At 43.1% G+C, this 18279-nt stretch overlaps 1 protein-coding gene across 1 annotated transcript in view; it reads left to right on the top strand.

The window, feature by feature from the left end:
• The window catches only part of LOC126263237 (5-hydroxytryptamine receptor 3A-like), a 245169-nt gene that overhangs the window by 8626 nt on the left and 218264 nt on the right, over positions 1-18279 (top strand). The gene's annotated exons all lie outside the window — the stretch shown is intronic.

Raw genomic sequence — 18279 nt, forward strand, 5'->3', positions numbered from 1 at the left:
CTGGTGGTACACCTGGTCTTTCAAGTGTCCCCACAGAAAGAAGTCACAGGGGTTCATGTCTGGCGAATAGGGAGGCGAATCCACGCCGCCTCCTGTATGTTTCGGATAGCCCAAAGCAATCACACGATCATCGAAATATTCATTCAGGAAATTAAAGACGTCGGCCGTGCGATGTGGCCGGGCACCATCTTGCATAAACCACGAGGTGTTCGCAGTGTCGTCTAAGGCAGTTTGTACCGCCACAAATTCACGAAGAATGTCCAGATAGCGTGATGCAGTAATCGTTTCGGATCTGAAAAATGGGCCAATGATTCCTTTGGAAGAAATGGCGGCCCAGACCAGTACGTTTTGAGGATGCAGGGACGATGGGACTGCAACATGGGGCTTTTCGGTTCCCCACATGCGCCAGTTCTGTTTATTGACGAAGCCGTCCAGGTAAAAATAAGCTTCGTCAGTAAACCAAATGCTGCCCACATGCATATCGCCGTCATAAATTCTGTGCACTATATCGTTAGCGAATGTCTCTCGTGCAGCAATGGTAGCGGCGCTGAGGGGTTGCCGCGTTTGAATTTTGTATGGATAGAGGTGTAAACTCTGGCGCATGAGACGATACGTGGACGTTGGCGTCATTTGGACCGCAGCTGCAACACGGCGAACGGAAACCCGAGGCCGCTGTTGGATCACCTGCTGCACTAGCTGCGCGTTGCCCTCTGTGGTTGCCGTACGCGGTCGCCCTACCTTTCCAGCACGTTCATCCGTCACGTTCCCAGTCCGTTGAAATTTTTCAAACAGATCCTTTATTGTATCGCTTTTCGGTCCTTTGGTTACATTAAACCTCCGTTGAAAACTTCGTCTTGTTGCAACAACACTGTGTTCTAGGCGGTGGAATTCCAACACCAGAAAAATCCTCTGTTCTAAGGAATAAACCATGTTGTCCACAGCACACTTGCACGTTGTGAACAGCACACGCTTACAGCAGAAAGACGACGTACAGAATGGCGCACCCACAGACTGCATTGTCTTCTATATCTTTCACATCACTTGCAGCGCCATCTGTTGTTGAAAATTGTAACTACTGTAAATTCGAAAGTTTGTCCGCCTGAAAATGTATTGTTGTCCCAAGCATATTGTAACAAACGGTGTATTTCTATCGCTGCTCGTTTAGTTTTTATTGCCGTTTCAAATATACCGGTCATTTTTGAAACACCCTGTAATTCAAAAGAGACGAGATTTTAATCTGGAAACTCACCTAGTGTCTGTAGATTATGAAAAAGCATATGACAGAATTCACACAGACAAGCTATGGACAATAATGGAGGAAAGAGGAATTCATAAACATCTGATCCAAGTCGCGAAAAGCGTATATGTGAACACCAGAATTACAGTTGACACAGGTAAGATAACACGCGAAATACAAACAAATCAAGGAGTGAAATAGGGACGTAGCTTTGTCACCAACGCACCAGCGTTTGTGTGGCACAATAAGAAAACAAAAGGAAAGAGATGCAACTGATATTTTATAAAGTCATGGCAGTTCCTACTTTATTATATGCAGTAGAAAGTTGGACGCTGAGAAATAAAGATTTACCGCAACTAGAAGCATCAGAAATGAAATTTCTAAGATCTGTGTAAGTTTGCACTAGGAAAGACAAAATTATAAAAGAAGTAATAGGGGAAAAATTAGAAATCCAACCAATAACCCAAAAGGAAATCAAACATAAAGAAAAATGGAGAGAATATGTACATCATGTGCTACCACAAAGACTTTCTAAACTAGCAGTGGATCGTAGCACACGGGGTAAGAGAATACCGAGGGTGTAATTGTGAGACTGGGACAAACACTGGGGCTAACCCTGGAGGGCAGAGGAGGAAGATAATGGACAAGGTAAAAATTTTTCTTCTACTTTTCTCTCTAGTATAACAGTAAATTAGTATGGTAAGGTTAAACTGTGAAACCCCCCCCCCCCCCCCTACTTTTTATTGACTTCTAGAAGGCTGTGATAGTACCAGAAATGAAGTCTAATCAAGATTCTAAGAAAATTTGATATTCCTTAAGAAACTGATAAATTTAGTAAAACACAGACTAGGAAGTTAAAATAAGTAATAAAGTTACTGCAAGCTGCCAAGTTGACGAGCTTAAGACGGGGAGATGAACAATCAGCATTTTCCGTTTTTTTTTTTTAAATCTGGGGCTGTGTCGGGAATGGAGCTCTGAAATACTGTGTGTGCTGCAGAAACACGGGAGACTATGGCGTCGTCTGCTAACGCCGTAAGTTAACCTATTCACTCGATTTCTAGTAATGGATTTTGTTATTTTGTTTCTTCTTAATTTTTAACTTTTTTGTTTGCAATGTTTTCATGAGACATTGCAAAATCTGCTGATGTATCGGGTGGTTATTATTAAACTTTCCCTATTTAACCCGTTTTAACAAGGAAAATAAGTACTGTACGAGTACCAATCTTGGCAGCATTAATGTCATGACATGGAGAGGAGAAATAATGCAGAATCAATTCCAGTGAAACTAATTTAATGTGCTGCTATGGTAGATCATACAATTACATACCGCTATCATTACTGCTGCAAAAGGGGCTCAATATGGCGCCGATCAGTGTCCAGAAAAGTCTGAAAGTGCAGGATTCAAATGTGTGAATGTTGTGCTGGTAAACACTGTCCTTCAGGGAGCCCCACAACCAGAAATCAGAGATCAGGTGATCGTGCCGGCCAAGCAATTGAAAATGATGTGGTGATAGTTCGATCGTTTCCAAATGTGTTTCGGAGAATCAGGTGAACTTCACGAGCGATGTACGGTGGGGCCACTTCTTGCATGAAAACTGTTGAGTTAAATGCGTCTCTCTCCTGTAGGGCGGCTGTGACATGCTGGCGAAGCATATCGCGGTAACGCTGGACAGTCAAACTGCACGTCTTTGGTCCTTGAGCGCCAACATGTTCAAACAAGAATGGGCCAATGATGAACGTAGCCGTCAAGCCACACCATTCAGTGACAGGTTCACCATACAGACGAACTTCATGCACAGTGAAGATCCAGACACTCAGCAATTCTGTGTGTTCACCTCACCCATCAGAGAAAAACTACCTTCGTCTGTCCTTAGGATGGTCCGGGATCAGCCCTCATCAACTTCAGCCCTCGAGAGAAAGTGGAGAGTGTCGTTCGTCCTGTGGTGCAAGCTGCTGTACGATATGGAGCTTGTACGGATGCCATTTGAGAATGGTTCGAAGCACCTTCCGTACAGTGGACCACAGGACGTTCAACTGTCGTGACACACTCACGTGATTTACATCTACATTTACATAGATCTACATGGACACTCTGCAAATCACATTTAAGTGCCTGGCAGAGGGTTCATCGAATCACCTTCACAATTCTCTATTATTCCAATCTCTTGTAGCGCGCGGAATGAACGAACACCTATACCTTTCCCTACGAGCTCTGATTTTTCTTATTTTGGCGTGGTGATCGTTTCTCCCTACGTAGGTCGGTGTCAACCAAACATTTTCGCATTCGAGGGAGAAAGTTGGTGCTTGGAATTTCGTGAGAAGATTCCTCCGCAACGAAAAACGCCTTTTCTTAATGATGTCCATCCCAAATCCTGTATCATTCCAGTGACACTCTCCCCCCTATTTCGCGACAATACAAAATGTGCTGCCCTTCTTTGAACTTTTTCGATCTACTCCGTCAATCCTATCTGGTAAGAATCCCACACCGCACTGCAGTATTCTAAAAGACGACGGAGAAGTGTAGTGTAGGTAGTCTCTTTAGTAGATCTGTTACATTTTCTAAGTGCCCTGCCAATAAGCCATCGTAATTCTAATTCCTAGGTATTTAGTTGAATTTATGGCCTTTAGATTTGACTGATTTATCATGTAACCGAAGTTTAACGGATTCCTTTCAGTATTCATGTTGACGACCTGACACTTTTCGTTATTTAGCGTCAACTGCCAATTTTCGCACCATACAGATATCTTTCCTAAATCATTTTGCAATTTATTTTGATCTTCTGATGACTTTACTAGGTGATAAAAGACAGCGTCAGCTGCAAACAGACGGCTGCTCAGATTGTCTCCCAAATCGCTTATTAGGAAAAGGAACAGCAAAGGGCCTATAACACTACTTTGGGGAACGCAACGCATCACTCCTGTTTTACTCGAGCACTTTCCGCCAACTACGAACTGTGACCTCTCTGCCAGGAAATCACGAATCCAGTAACAGAACTGAGACGATATTCCACAAGCACGCAATTTCACTACAAGCTGCTTTTGTGGAACAGTATCAAAAGCCTTCCGGAACTCCAGAAATACGGAATCAATTTGAGATCCCTTTCAATTGCGAGTAAAGAGCGAGTTGTGTTTACCAAGAACGATGTTTTCCAAATCTGTGTTGACTGTGTGTCAATAGACCGTTTTCTGTGAGGTAATTCATAATGTTCGAACACAATATACGTTCCAAAATCCTGCTGCGTATCGTCGCTAATGATATGGTCCTGTAACTTAGCCATATTTATGTAAAATCCGTACAATAAAGCCAATGATAAGTAGAGCTAGAGGCACAGACGTAACACTCGCAATGACCACTCGACTGTAATAATTTTCAGTGTGCCATTCGGCAAGGTGTGCGGTAGCACGATCGAGAGAAATCGGTTCGTGCTCCTTGACGAGGAGTTTATTGGTGGATTCTAAGAGGTGACTACGAGACGTGCTGGATAATGTCAGACAATTTTGCTGTTTCGGCGACGGAACTGGCACGTCACGTAGGTACAACAGGAAAGGCCTAAGGCTAACGTTAGGGGTGTAAACTAAATGTGCTGAGATTTTAACACCAGGGACCATTATATCGCACGAAGAAATATTGAGCAAAAGACGGTTGACCACTAAAGCGACTTGGAAAAGTCTGGGATATGGCAGTGGGTTGATAACAAATAAAAAATACAGTAGTCGGCTGTTGTACGGAATACAATAAGCTGTTGCCGACAGGGCAAACCGAGGTTCGTACACTGTCAGAACAATACGAGGGCAACGAGGAGTAGGGTTTTTCTCTAGGAATAACGCAAGTTCTTAGTTTCTCACCCCATTGTTGAGTGATCATATAGGACACATGTAGTAAATGGTATGTATACATGATTGAAATTCATTAAAATACATGGTGGCATGCGTTTGACGATCGTTGAACGACACTGGTTTGCCAGAATACGTGTTTCTGAAACTGTAGGCCAAGAAACTGCGAATGTAATTGGTAACAGTCAAAGTCGCAGTTGGCACAGGTAACTGGTAACGATATCTGTGCATCGAACATGCTAGTGGAACGCAACAAATGTGCTTCAGCAGCTCAAAGTGGATTCCCAAATTAGGTAAATCATTTGCATGAGTGGTATGTAGTGGAACGAGATATTAGCAAGTGTGTGCAATAATATCTGTGCGGATGGTAAGTTAGGACTGAGTTTTTGTTTTAGGCCTCACTAACTATCGTATGTAGAGTATTGTTATGCAGCTGAAGCGCGTTAATATTATATATTCCAAAGAAGATGTTATATTCATTAACTCTTGGTGTACACTGACTAAGCTGTACTATACTGAATTCCCAAGTTCTTCATAATGCTGTAGTAGTACAGTGGCTATGTCACGGATTTCTTGAATTCAGTGTGTTCAAGACGGACCTGTTGGCATACAAGAATATCGTGATCCTGCTTGGAAAGAGACGTGGCTTGGTTTAAAGTGTTGTCCCAACGATCGCAACAGTCTGGTCAGGCACACCGAATTTTGTTTTCGTTATGGTGCCACCTGCATTAAACCAGGCTCGGAGTGGTATGGCATCTGCAAAGCTTCTTAATTATTCTTCAGATGCAGCAAGTATCCGTTAAATGTCCCATATGGTACGATAGGTTTCGTTATGGCCTAGGTTGCGTAGCGTGGATTCATAAGAGATTAAGCGGTTAGTAATTTGTTGCAAAGCTGTTTCTTCCACCTTTAAAACCATTAGATTCAGTTCAGTCACTATGGACACTTGCTGCAGAATATGCCTGACGCTGAGGGATGATTCTGAAATGGTGGTTCACCCACAGCATTAATAAACAGTTCGAATGCAATGCAGCACCTCATGATAAAGAGCCGGCCTGAGTGGCCGAGCGGTTCTAGGCGCTTCAGTCTGGAACCGCTCGACCGCTACGGTCGCAGGTTCGAATCCTGCCTTGGGCTTGGGTGTCTGTGATGCCCTTAGGTTAGTTAGGTTTAAGTAGTTCTAAGTTCTAGGGGACTGATGACCTCAGCAGTTAAGTCCCATAGTGCTCAGAGCCACTTGAACCATGATAAAAAGGGCGTATCGAATACAAGTCTCTTGACAAAGGCTAGACAACCAGGTACCTAAAACGCATCAATACACCAATTACTACAAAGCTGAAATGGTCATTATATTATACAGATATATTATACAGATATATTCATAATGGCAGCCGAGAACGATGCTGGTATGTAGTTATCTTGTGGTGATGGAAAGTGAGTAGAGTCTAGATAATGACTGATGTCGTCGATGTGACCTGTTGTCACCGGCGAAAATAATGTTTCAAGTCCCGGACAGCAGTGAAACAAAGTTTCTGTCGCAAGACGATTGTTTCAGAAAGTGCAAAGTATCAGAGGATAGTAGCGGAAGTTCGTAGCGTCCGCGGAAATAAGCGAGTTAGCTCGAGCAGTGAGGGAACAAAGGCATTCCTTGGTTTCGAAGATATGCTGACCACAACTACACAACAGAATTGTAAGTTGACGCCAGAAGAATGGATGCTGGGGATGGGTAGCTACGCCTGTAAACCAGCTGTGTGTGCGCCGTTACGGGTCTGCGGCGACGATGACAGGAAATGAAGCTGCATATTGCGTAGGTAATTTGTGACGAAGAAGGTACATTGTGTCCGTTCCTCACATATAATAGTTAAATGCATAGCACTGTTGTTGTAATAGTGTGTGTTGATAAAGCAACGCGTAATAAGTGCATGTATAAGTTGTCAGGATACGATATGAGAATTTATTAGTGGATCATTTGAAGTGTAAGTACGTCATCATTCTGTTATGAGCAACGAAGTATCGGTGTTTCCCTTAGTATTGTTCCTCAAAGCAAAGTAGACAGTTTGTCAAGGATAATAATTTCTATAAAATTTTCTTTCACTCTATACAGCGTTTGTCTTTCACGCAGTTACCACTCTCCCAGTGGAAATGATTGGTAGCTGCAACCAGTTACCTCTGTTAGCATCATTAAGAGCCGGATGAAAGCTAAACAAATGTTATTTTAACATCAGGGCTTTCGTCAGCGTCTGGGGAAAGGTTTCCATGATAGTGCATATCCGAAGAGTAATGAAGACAATGAACCGTACTCATTTGGTAAACTGGGTTGACAGATCACTCGTAACGTAATAGATAGGAAGATAATTCCCATACATTAAAATGTAAATTAATTATTTTGAGATGAGTTGTTTACCTTATTTACCAAGACTTATGGATGCTCATACGAAGGAAATCCGACGAGACATTGAGAAAACATGTAGGCGGTGACTGTAGGATTGACACGAACGGATACCGTAAGGGAAGGCTGAAAGGGACTCTGAAGTGAAGAGAGCGAGTTAATACTTTGACAGACTCTTGCGGCTATAAGAATGTTAAGTTCCAATAAGGGACTAAAGACAAGTTAATGCAAAGTGTTGTGCCGTGTAGTGTGTGTAGTTGTAGATGTGATAGGTTTTTGTTACAATTAATCATCACTCAGCATTTTCTTGAACATGGTGATTGAACATTTGTTATCCATAGAGCAGTAGCAATCATGTAAAGTGTAGACATAAAGGCGCACAGAACGTATTGATGCTAGGTGGTTTCATGTGACCAGTATTTCGAAATGTGTTTTTGTTTTATTATGCGTGCAGGAGGTGCATCTACATCTACATCCATACTCCGCAAGCCATCTGACGGTGTGTGGCGGAGGGTACCTTGAGTACCTCTATCGGTTCTCCCTTCTATTCCAGTCTCTTATTGTTCGTGGAAAGAAGGATTGTCGGTATGCTTCTGTGTGGGCTCTAATCTCTCTGATTTTATCCTCATGGTCTCTTCGCGAGACATACGTAGGAGGGAGCAATATACTGCTTGACTCTTCGGTGAAGGTATGTTCTCGAAACTTCAACAAAAGCCCGTACCGAGCTACTGAGCGTCTCCCCTGCAGAGTCTTCCACTGGAGTTTATCATCTCCGTAACGCTTTCGCGATTACTAAATGATCCTGTAACGAAGCGCGCTGCTCTCCGTTGGATCTTCTCTATCTCTTCTCTCAACCCTATCTTGTACGGATCCCACACGGGTGAGTAGTATTCAAGCAGTGGGCGAACAAGCGTACTGTAACCTACTTCCTTTGTTTTCGGATTGCATTTCCTTAGGATTCTTCCAATGAATCTCAGTCTGGCATCTGCTTTACCAACGATTAACTTTATATAATCATTCCATTTTAAATCACTCCTAATGCGTACTCCCTGATAATTTATGGAATTAACTGCTTCCAGTGTCTGATCTGCTATTTTGTAGCTAAATGATAAGGGATCTATCTTTCTATGTATTCGCAGCACATTACACTTGTCTACATTGAGATTCAATTGCCTGCACCATGCGTCAATTCGCTGCAGATCCTCCTGCATTTCAGTACAATTTTCCATTGTTACAACCTCTCGATATACCACAGCATCATCCGCAAAAAGCCTCAGTGAACTTCCGATGTCATCCACAAGGTCATTTATGTATATTGTGAATAGCAACGGTCCTACGACACTCCCCTGCGGCACGCCTGAAATCACTCTTACTTCGGAAGACTTCTCTCCATTGAGAATGACATGCTGCGTTGTGTTATCTAGGAACTCTTCAATCCAATCACACAATTGATCTGATAGTCCATATGCTCTTACTTTGTTCATTAAACGACTGTGGGGAACTGTATCGAACGCCTTGCGGAAGTCAAGAAACACAGCATCTACCTGTGAACCCGTGTCAATGGCCCTCTGAGTCTCGTGGACGAATAGGGCGAGCTGGGTTTCATACGACCGTCTGTTTCGAAATCCATGCTGATTCCTACAGAGTAGATTTCTAGTCTCCAGAAAAGTCATTATACTCTAACATAATACGTGTTCCAAAATTCTACAACTGATCGACGTTAGAGATATAGGTCTATAGTTCTGCACATCTGTTCGACGTCCCTTCTTGAAAACGGGGATGACCTGTGCCCTTTTCCAATCCTTTGGAACGCTACGCTCTTCTAGAGACGTACGGTACACCGCTGCAAGAAGGGGGGCAAGTTCCTTCGCGTACTCTGTGTAAAATCGAACTGGTATCCCATCAGGTCCAGCGGCCTTTCCTCTTTTGAGCGATTTTAATTGTTTCTCTATCTCTCTGTCGTCTATTTCGATATCTACCATTTTGTCATCTGTGCGACAATCTAGAGAAGAAACTACAGTGCAGTCTTCCTCTGTGAAACAGCTTTGGAAAAAGACATTTAGTATTTCGGCCTTTAGTCTGTCATCCTCTGTTTCAGCACCATTTTGGTCACAGAGTGTCTGGACATTTTATTTTGACCCACCTACCGCTTTGACATAAGACCAAAATTTCTTAGGATTTTCTGCCAAGTCAGTATATAGAACTTTACTTTCGAATTCACTGAACGCCTCTCGCATAGCGCTCCTCACACTACATTTCGCTTCGCGTAATTTTTGTTTGCCTGCAAGGCTTTGGCTATGTTTATGTTTGCTGTGAAGTTCCCTTTGATTCCGCAGCAGTTTTCTAACTCGGTTGTTGTACCTCGGTGGCTCTTTTCCATCTCTTACGATCTTGCTTGGCACTTACTCATCTAACGCATATTGTAAGATGGTTTTGAACTTTGTCCACTGATCCTCAACACTATCTGTACTTGAGACAAAACTTTTGTGTTGAGCCATCAGGTACTCTGTAATCTGCTTTTTGCCACTTTTGCTAAACAGAAAAATCTTCCTACCTTTCTTAATATCTCTATTTACGGCTGAAATCATCGATGCAGTAACCGCTTTATGATCGCTGATTCCCTGTTCTGCGTTAACTGTTTCAAATAGTATTGGTCTGTTTGTCACCAGGAGGTCTAATATGTTATCGCCACGAGGCTTTAGAGCCAGGTCTGTATTGTATGGTGGATGTAATGTGCTGCGTACGAAACTAAAACCTGCAATCAGATCCAAACGTCGTGGAAAACTTTGAAGAGGTGTCATCCTGCAGCAAGATAACGCTCACCCATATCCTGCTACACGGGCAGCCGACGCAATAAAGGAGTTGAGATTCGAGGTGCTGGAACAACCATCATACAGTCCAGACCTGGCTCCAAATGATTTTCACATGTTTGGACCCTTAACGGAAGCACTGCAGGGAAGAAGATTTGAAAGTGATGAAGACGTCATTGCTGCGGTGCAAAATTGGTTACAGATGCAACCGAAAAACGTATTTTCTGAAGAAATAAAAAAAAAATCTCGTAAAACGTCGGGAAAACTGCATTGAAGTCCAGGGAGGTTATATAGGAAAATAACGCATATTTCAGTTTTCTATCATCAGAATAAGTACAGCTTTTCACAAATGTGGCTTTACTTTTTTAATTCCCCTCGTATGTAGATGATTTTGTAAATAAGCTTTACCTATAATGTACTTTGAAAGATATAACAATGGGTGGCTTTTCTGATAGTGCATACGCGTGAATAGTGAGTTTCGGCATTAACATCTATTTATAAATAACTGTTTAACCATGGGTAACGCCATGGTCCAAGCTAGTAACATATGTAATTATACTAACCCCCTAAGACATCCCCCCCCCCCCCCCCCCACTGGTAAAAGCACAAATCGCACACTGGGTTGGGACTGCGCTTTATAGTCTCGCGACATAGCTGCTCGCGTTGGTCGGGATCCCAGGACTAGGTGCGTGAGGGCCGCACTCAACGCCATGCAGCATCTCAACGGTCTCATGGGACTAGCGCCAGACAGCACAGATATAGTATTTTTTCGGTCGTACAGGATCGTGAAGCCACGTCACCAGGGCCGGTTCGAGAACATTTTCCCACACAATGTTGTATGTGGCGTACCATCCCCATCGACTCGTCTACACTAGCGACATTTGAACTGCCACTCGCCCCCTTCCCTCCCTCCATCATACCTTAACTGCCATTTTTTGAGCTCTTTGTAAGACCTTTAAATATCAATCATCTAGTGAGCGTGGAAATGAGTTGTTTTTGCGACTGATTATGAGACACCCTGTGTACAAATTGCACTTAGGCTTCTCTGGTGCCGTCCCTCCCTCTCACCCCCAACCCCCACCCCACCACCACTGCTTGGTGCACCAAGTGGCGGCTTGTGACACTTTTGCATTAAACCAGCCCTGCATGTCACGTGTCTTCAGTCGGAAAATAAGCAAGGTTCCAGCAAGATATCTACCAATGAGAATCCCAAGAAAAGACGCTCGTTATTGGCAATCCATCAAGTCTCTACGACTTTAACAGATCAGTCCTGCCTGGGAGAAGAATGTGACCTCAACGTTTGAAAACGGTTGACCGCTGCAAGGTATGAAGCAGATATGAAACACCTTTTCAAAATTGGACCAAACGTCGATCAACAGTCATCCAAGTGGTTGGAGTCTGTCTACAGGTAAGAAGAACATCTGATCCAAGTCGCGAAAAGCATATATGTGAACACCAGAATTACAGTTGACACAGGTAAGATAACACGCGAAATACAAACAAATCAAGGAGTGAAATAGGGACGTAGCTTTGTCACCAACGCACCAGCGTTTGTGTGGCACAATAAGAAAACAAAAGGAAAGAGATGCAACTGATATTTTATAAAGTCATGGCAGTTCCTACTTTATTATATGCAGTAGAAAGTTGGACGCTGAGAAATAAAGATTTAACGCAACTAGAAGCATCAGAAATGAAATTTCTAAGATCTGTGTAAGTTTGCACTAGGGAAAGACAAAATTAGAAAAGAAGTAATAGGGGAAAAATTAGAAATCCAACCAATAACCCAAAAGGAAATCAAACATAAAGAAAAATGGAGAGAACATGTACATCATGTGCTACCACAAAGACTTTCTAAACTAGCAGTGAATCATAACACATGGGGTAAGAGAATACCGAGGATGTAATTGTGAGACTGGGACAAACACTGGGACTAACCCTGGAGTGGCAGAGGAGGAAGATAATGGACAAGGTAAAAATTTTTCTTCTACTTTTCTCTCTAGTATAACAGTAAATTAGTATGGTAAGGTTAAACTGTGAAACACCCCCCCCCCGCCCCCCTACTTTTTGTTGACTTCTAGAAGGCTGTGATAGTACCAGAAATGAAGTCTAATCAAGATTCTAAGAAAATTTGATATTCCTTAAGAAACTGATAAATTTAGTCAAACACAGACTAGGAAGTTAAAATAAGTAATAAAGTTACTGCAAGCTGCCAAGTTGACGAGCTTAAGACGGGGAGATGAACAATCAGCATTTTCCGTTTTTTTAAAATCTGGGGCTGTGTCGGCAATGGAGCTCTGAAAAACTGTGTGTGCTGCAGAAACACGGGAGACTATGGCGTCGTCTGCTAACGCCGTAAGTTAAACTATTCACTCGATTTCTAGTAATGGATTTTGTTCTTTTGTTTCTTCTTAATTTTTAACTTTTTTGTTTGCAATGTTTTCATGAGACATTGCAAAATCTGCTGATGTATCGGGTGGTTATTATTAAACTTTCCCTATTTAACCCGTTTTAACAAGGAAAATAAGTACTGTACGAGTACCAATCTTGGCAGCATTAATGTCATGACATGGAGAGGAGAAATAATGCAGAATCAATTCCAGTGAAACTCATTTAATGTGCTGCTATGGTAGAGCATACAATTACATACCGCTATCATTACTGCTGCAAAAGGGGCTCAATATGGCGCCGATCAGTGTCCAGAAAAGTCTGAAAGTGCAGGATTCAAATGTGTGAATGTTGTGCTGGTAAACACTGTCCTTCAGGGAGCCCCACAACCAGAAATCAGAGATCAGGTGATCGTGCCGGCCAAGCAATTGAAAATGATGTGGTGATAGTTCGATCGTTTCCAAATGTGTTTCGGAGTATCAGGTGAACTTCACGAGCGATGTACGGTGGGGCCACTTCTTGCATGAAAACTGTTGAGTTAAATGCGTCTCTCTCCTGTAGGGCGGCTGTGAAATGCTGGCGAAGCATATCGCGGTAACGATGGACAGTCAAACTGCACGTCTTTGGTCCTTGAGCGCCAATATGTTCAAACAAGAATGGGCCAATGATGAACGTAACCGTCAAGCCACACCATACAGTGACAGGTTCACCATACAGACGAACTTCATGCACAGTGAAGATCCAGACACTCAGCAATTCTGTGTGTACACCTCACCCATCAGAGAAAAACTACCTTCGTCTGTCCTTAGGATGGTCCGGGATCAGCCCTCATCAACTTCAGCCCTCGGGAAAAAGTGGAGAGTGTCGTTCGTCCTGTGGTGCAAGGTGCTGTACGATATGGATCTTGTACGGATGCCATTTGAGAATGGTTCGAAGCACCTTCCGTACAGTGGACCACAGGACGTTCAATTGTCGTGACACACTCACGTGATTTACATCTACATTTACATAGATCTACATGGACACTCTGCAAATCACATTTAAGTGCCTGGCAGAGGGTTCATCGAATCACCTTCACAATTCTCTATTATTCCAATCTCTTGTAGCGCGCGGAATGAACGAACACCTATATCTTTCCCTACGAGCTCTGATTTTTCTTATTTTGGTGTGGTGATCGTTTCTCCCTACGTAGGTCGGTGTCAACCAAATATTTTCGCATTCGAGGGAGAAAGTTGGTGACTGGAATTTCGTGAGAAGATTCCTCCGCAACGAAAAACGCCTTTTCTTAATGATGTCGATCCCAAATCCTGTATCATTTCAGTGACACTCTCTCCCCTATTTCGCGACAATACAAAATGTGCTACCCTTCTTTGAACTTTTCGATCTACTCCGTCAATCCTATCTGGTAAGAATCCCACACCGCACTGCAGTATTCTAAAAGACGACGGAGAAGTGTAGTGTAGGTAGTCTCTTTATTAGATCTGTTACATTTTCTAAGTGCCCTGCCAATAAGTCATCGTAATTCTAATACCTAGGTATTTAGTTGAATTTATGGCCTTTAGATTTGACTGATTTATCATGTAACCGAAGTTTAACGGATTCCTTTCAGTACTCATGTTGACGACCTCACACTTTTCGTTATTTAGCGTCAATTGCCAGTTTTCGCACCATACAGATATCTTTCCTAAATCATTTTGCAATTTATTTTGATCTTCTGATGACTTTACTAGGTGATAAAAGACAGCGTCAGCTGCAAACAGACGGCTGCTCAGATTGGTCTCCCAAATCGCTTATTAGGAAAAGGAACAGCAAAGGGCCTATAACACTACTTTGGGGAACGCAACGCATCACTCCTGTTTTACTCGAGCACTTTCCGCCAATCACTACGAACTGTGACCTCTCTGCCAGGAAATCACGAATCCAGTAACAGAACTGAGACGATATTCCACAAGCACGCAATTTCACTACAAGCTGCTTTTGTGGAACAGTATCAAAAGCCTTCCGGAACCCCAGAAATGCGGAATCAATTTGAGATCCCTTTCAATTGCGAGTAAAGAGCTAGTTGTGTTTAACAAGAACGATGTTTTCCAAATCTGTGTTGACTGTGTGTCAATAGACCGTTTTCTGTGAGGTAATTCATAATGTTCGAACACAATAGACGTTCCAAAATCCTGCTGCATATCGTCGTTAATGATATGGTCCTGTAACTTAGCCATATTTATGTAAAATCCGTACAATAAAGCCAATGATAAGTAGAGCTAGAGGCACAGACGTAACACTCGCAATGACCACTCGACTGTAATAATTTTCAGTGTGCCATTCGGCAAGGTGTGCGGTAGCACGATCGAGAGAAATCGGTTCGTGCTCCTTGACGAGGAGTTTATTGGTGGATTCTAAGAGGTGACTACGAGACGTGCTGAATAATGTCAGACAATTTTGCTGTTTCGGCGACGGAACTGGCACGTCACGTAGGTACAGCAGGAAAGGCCTAAGGCTAACGTTAGGGGTGTAAACTAAATGTGCTAAGATTTTAACACCAGGGACCATTATATCGCACGAAGAAATATTGAACAAAAGACGGTTGACCACTAAAGCGACTTGGAAAAGTCTGGGATATGGCAGTGGGTTGATAACAAATAAAAAATACAGTAGTCGGCTGTTGTACGGAATACAAGAAGCTGTTGCCGACAGGGCAAACCGAGGTTCGTACACTTTCAGAACAATACGAGGGCAACGAGGAGTAGGGTTTTTCTCTAGGAATAACGCAAGTTCTTAGTTTCTCACCCCATTGTTGAGTGATAATATAGGACACATATAGTAAATGGTATGTATACATGTTTGAAATTCATTAAAATACATAGTGGCATGCGTTTGACGATCGTTGAACGACACTAGTTTGCCAGAATACGTGTTTCTGAAACTGTAGGCCAAGAAACTGCGAATGTAATTGGTAACAGTCAAAGTCGCAGTTGGCACAGGTAACTGGTAACGATATCTGTGCATCGAACATACTAGTGGAACGCAACAAATGTACTTCAGCAGCTCAAAGTGGATTCCCAAATTAGGTAAATCATTTGCATGAGTGGTATGTAGTGGAACGAGATATTAGTAAGTGTGTGCAATAATATCTGTGCGGATGGTAAGTTAGGACTGAGTTTTTGTTTTAGGCCTCACTAACTGTCGTATGTAGAGTATTGTTATGCAGTTGAAGCGCGTTAATATTATATATTCCAAAGAAGATGTTATATTCATTAACTCTTGGTGTACACTGACTAAGCTGTACTATACTGAATTCCCAAGTTCTTCATAATGCTGTAGTAGTACAGTGGCTATGTCACGGATTTCTTGAATTCAGTGTGTTCAAGACGGACCTGTTGGCATACAAGAATATCGTGATCTTGCTTGGAAAGAGACGTGGCTTGGTTTAAAGTGTTGTCTCAACGATCGCAACAGTCAGGTCAGGAACACCGAATGTTGTTTTCGTTATGGTGCCACCTGCATTAAACCAGGCTCGTTTTGCGCTACGGAGTGGTATGGCATCTGCAAAGCTTCCTAATTATTCTTCAGATGCAGCAAGTATCCGTTAAACGTCCCATATGGTACGATAGGTTTCGTTATGGCCTAGGTTGCGTAGCGTGGATTCATAAGAGATTAAGCGGTTAGTAATTTGTTGCAAAGCTGTTTCTTCCACCTTTAAAACCATTAGATTCAGTTCAGTCACTATGGACACTTGCTGCAGAATATGCCTGACGCTGAGGGATGATTCTGAAATGGTGGTTCACCCACAGCATTAATAAACAGTTCGAATGCAATGCAGCACCTCATGATAAAGAGCCGGCCGGAGTGGCCGAGCGATTCTAGGCGCTTCAGTCTGGAACCGCTCGACCGCTACGGTCGCAGGTTCGAATCCTGCCTCGGGCTTGGGTGTGTGTGATGCCCTTAGGTTAGTTAGGTTTAAGTAGTTCTAAGTTCTAGGGGACTGATGACCTCAGCAGTTAAGTCCCATAGTGCTCACAGCCATTTGAACCATGATAAAAACGGCGTATCGAATAAAAGTCTCTTGGCAAAGGCTAGACAACCAGGTACCTAAAACGTATCAATACACCAATTACTACAAAGCTGAAATGGTCGTTATATTATACAGATATATTATACAGATATATTCATAATGGCAGCCGAGAACAATGCTGGTATGTACAGGGTGTTTCAAAAATGACCGGTATATTTGAAACGGCAATAAAAACTAAACGAGCAGCGATAGAAATACACCGTTTGTTGCAATATGCTTGGGACAACAGTACATTTTCAGGCGGACAAACTTTCGAAATTACAGTAGTTACAATTTTTCAACAACAGATGGCGCTGCAAGTGATGTGAAAGATATAGAAGACAACGCAGTCTGTGGGTGCGCCATTCTGTACGTCGTCTTTCTGCTGTAAGCGTGTGCTGTTCACAACGTGCAAGTGTGCTGTAGACAACATGGTTTATTCCTTAGAACAGAGGATTTTTCTGGTGTTGGAATTCCACCGCCTAGAACACAGTGTTGTTGCAACAAGACGAAGTTTTCAACGGAGGTTTAATGTAACCAAAGGACCGAAAAGCGATACAATAAAGGATCTGTTTGAAAAATTTCAACGGACTGGGAACGTGACGGATGAACGTACTGGAAAGGTAGGGCGACCGCGTACGGCAACCACAGAGGGCAACGCGCAGCTAGTGCAGCAGGTGATCCAACAGCGGCCTCGGGTTTCCGTTCGCCGTGTTGCAGCTGCGGTCCAAATGACGCCAACGTCCACGTATCGTCTCATGCGCCAGAGTTTACACCTCTATCCATACAAAATTCAAACGCGGCAACCCCTCAGCGCCGCTACCATTGCTGCACGAGAGACATTCGCTAACGATATAGTGCACAGGATTGATGACGGCGATATGCATGTGGGCAGCATTTGGTTTACTGACGAAGCTTATTTTTACCTGGACGGCTTCGTCAATAAACAGAACTGGCGCATATGGGGAACCGAAAAGCCCCATGTTGCAGTCCCATCGTCCCTGCATCCTCAAAAAGTACTGGTCTGGGCCGCCATTTCTTCCAAAGGAATCATTGGCCCATTTTTCAGATCCGAAACGATTACTGCATCACGCTATCTGGACATTCTTCGTGAATTTGTGGCGGTACAAACTGCCTTAGACGACACTGCGAACACCTCGTGGTTTATGCAAGAGGGTGCCCGGCCACATCGCACGGCCGACGTCTTTAATTTCCTGAATGAATATTTCGATGATCGTGTGATTGCTTTGGGCTATCCGAAACATACAGGAGGCGGCGTGGATTCGCCTCCCTATTCGCCAGACATGAACCCCTGTGACTTCTTTCTGTGGGGACACTTGAAAGACCAGGTGTACCGCCAGAATCCAGAAACAATTGAACAGCTGAAGCAGTACATCTCATCTGCATGTGAAGCCATTCCGCCAGACACGTTGTCAAAGGTTTCGGGTAATTTCATTCAGAGACTACGCCATATTATTGCTACGCATGGTGGATATGTGGAAAATATCGTACTATAGAGTTTCCCAGACCGCAGCGCCATCTGTTGTTGAAAATTGTAACTACTGTAATTTCGAAA

Source organism: Schistocerca nitens, chromosome 6, assembly GCF_023898315.1.
Source record: "Schistocerca nitens isolate TAMUIC-IGC-003100 chromosome 6, iqSchNite1.1, whole genome shotgun sequence".
Lineage (NCBI taxonomy): Eukaryota > Metazoa > Arthropoda > Insecta > Orthoptera > Acrididae > Schistocerca > Schistocerca nitens.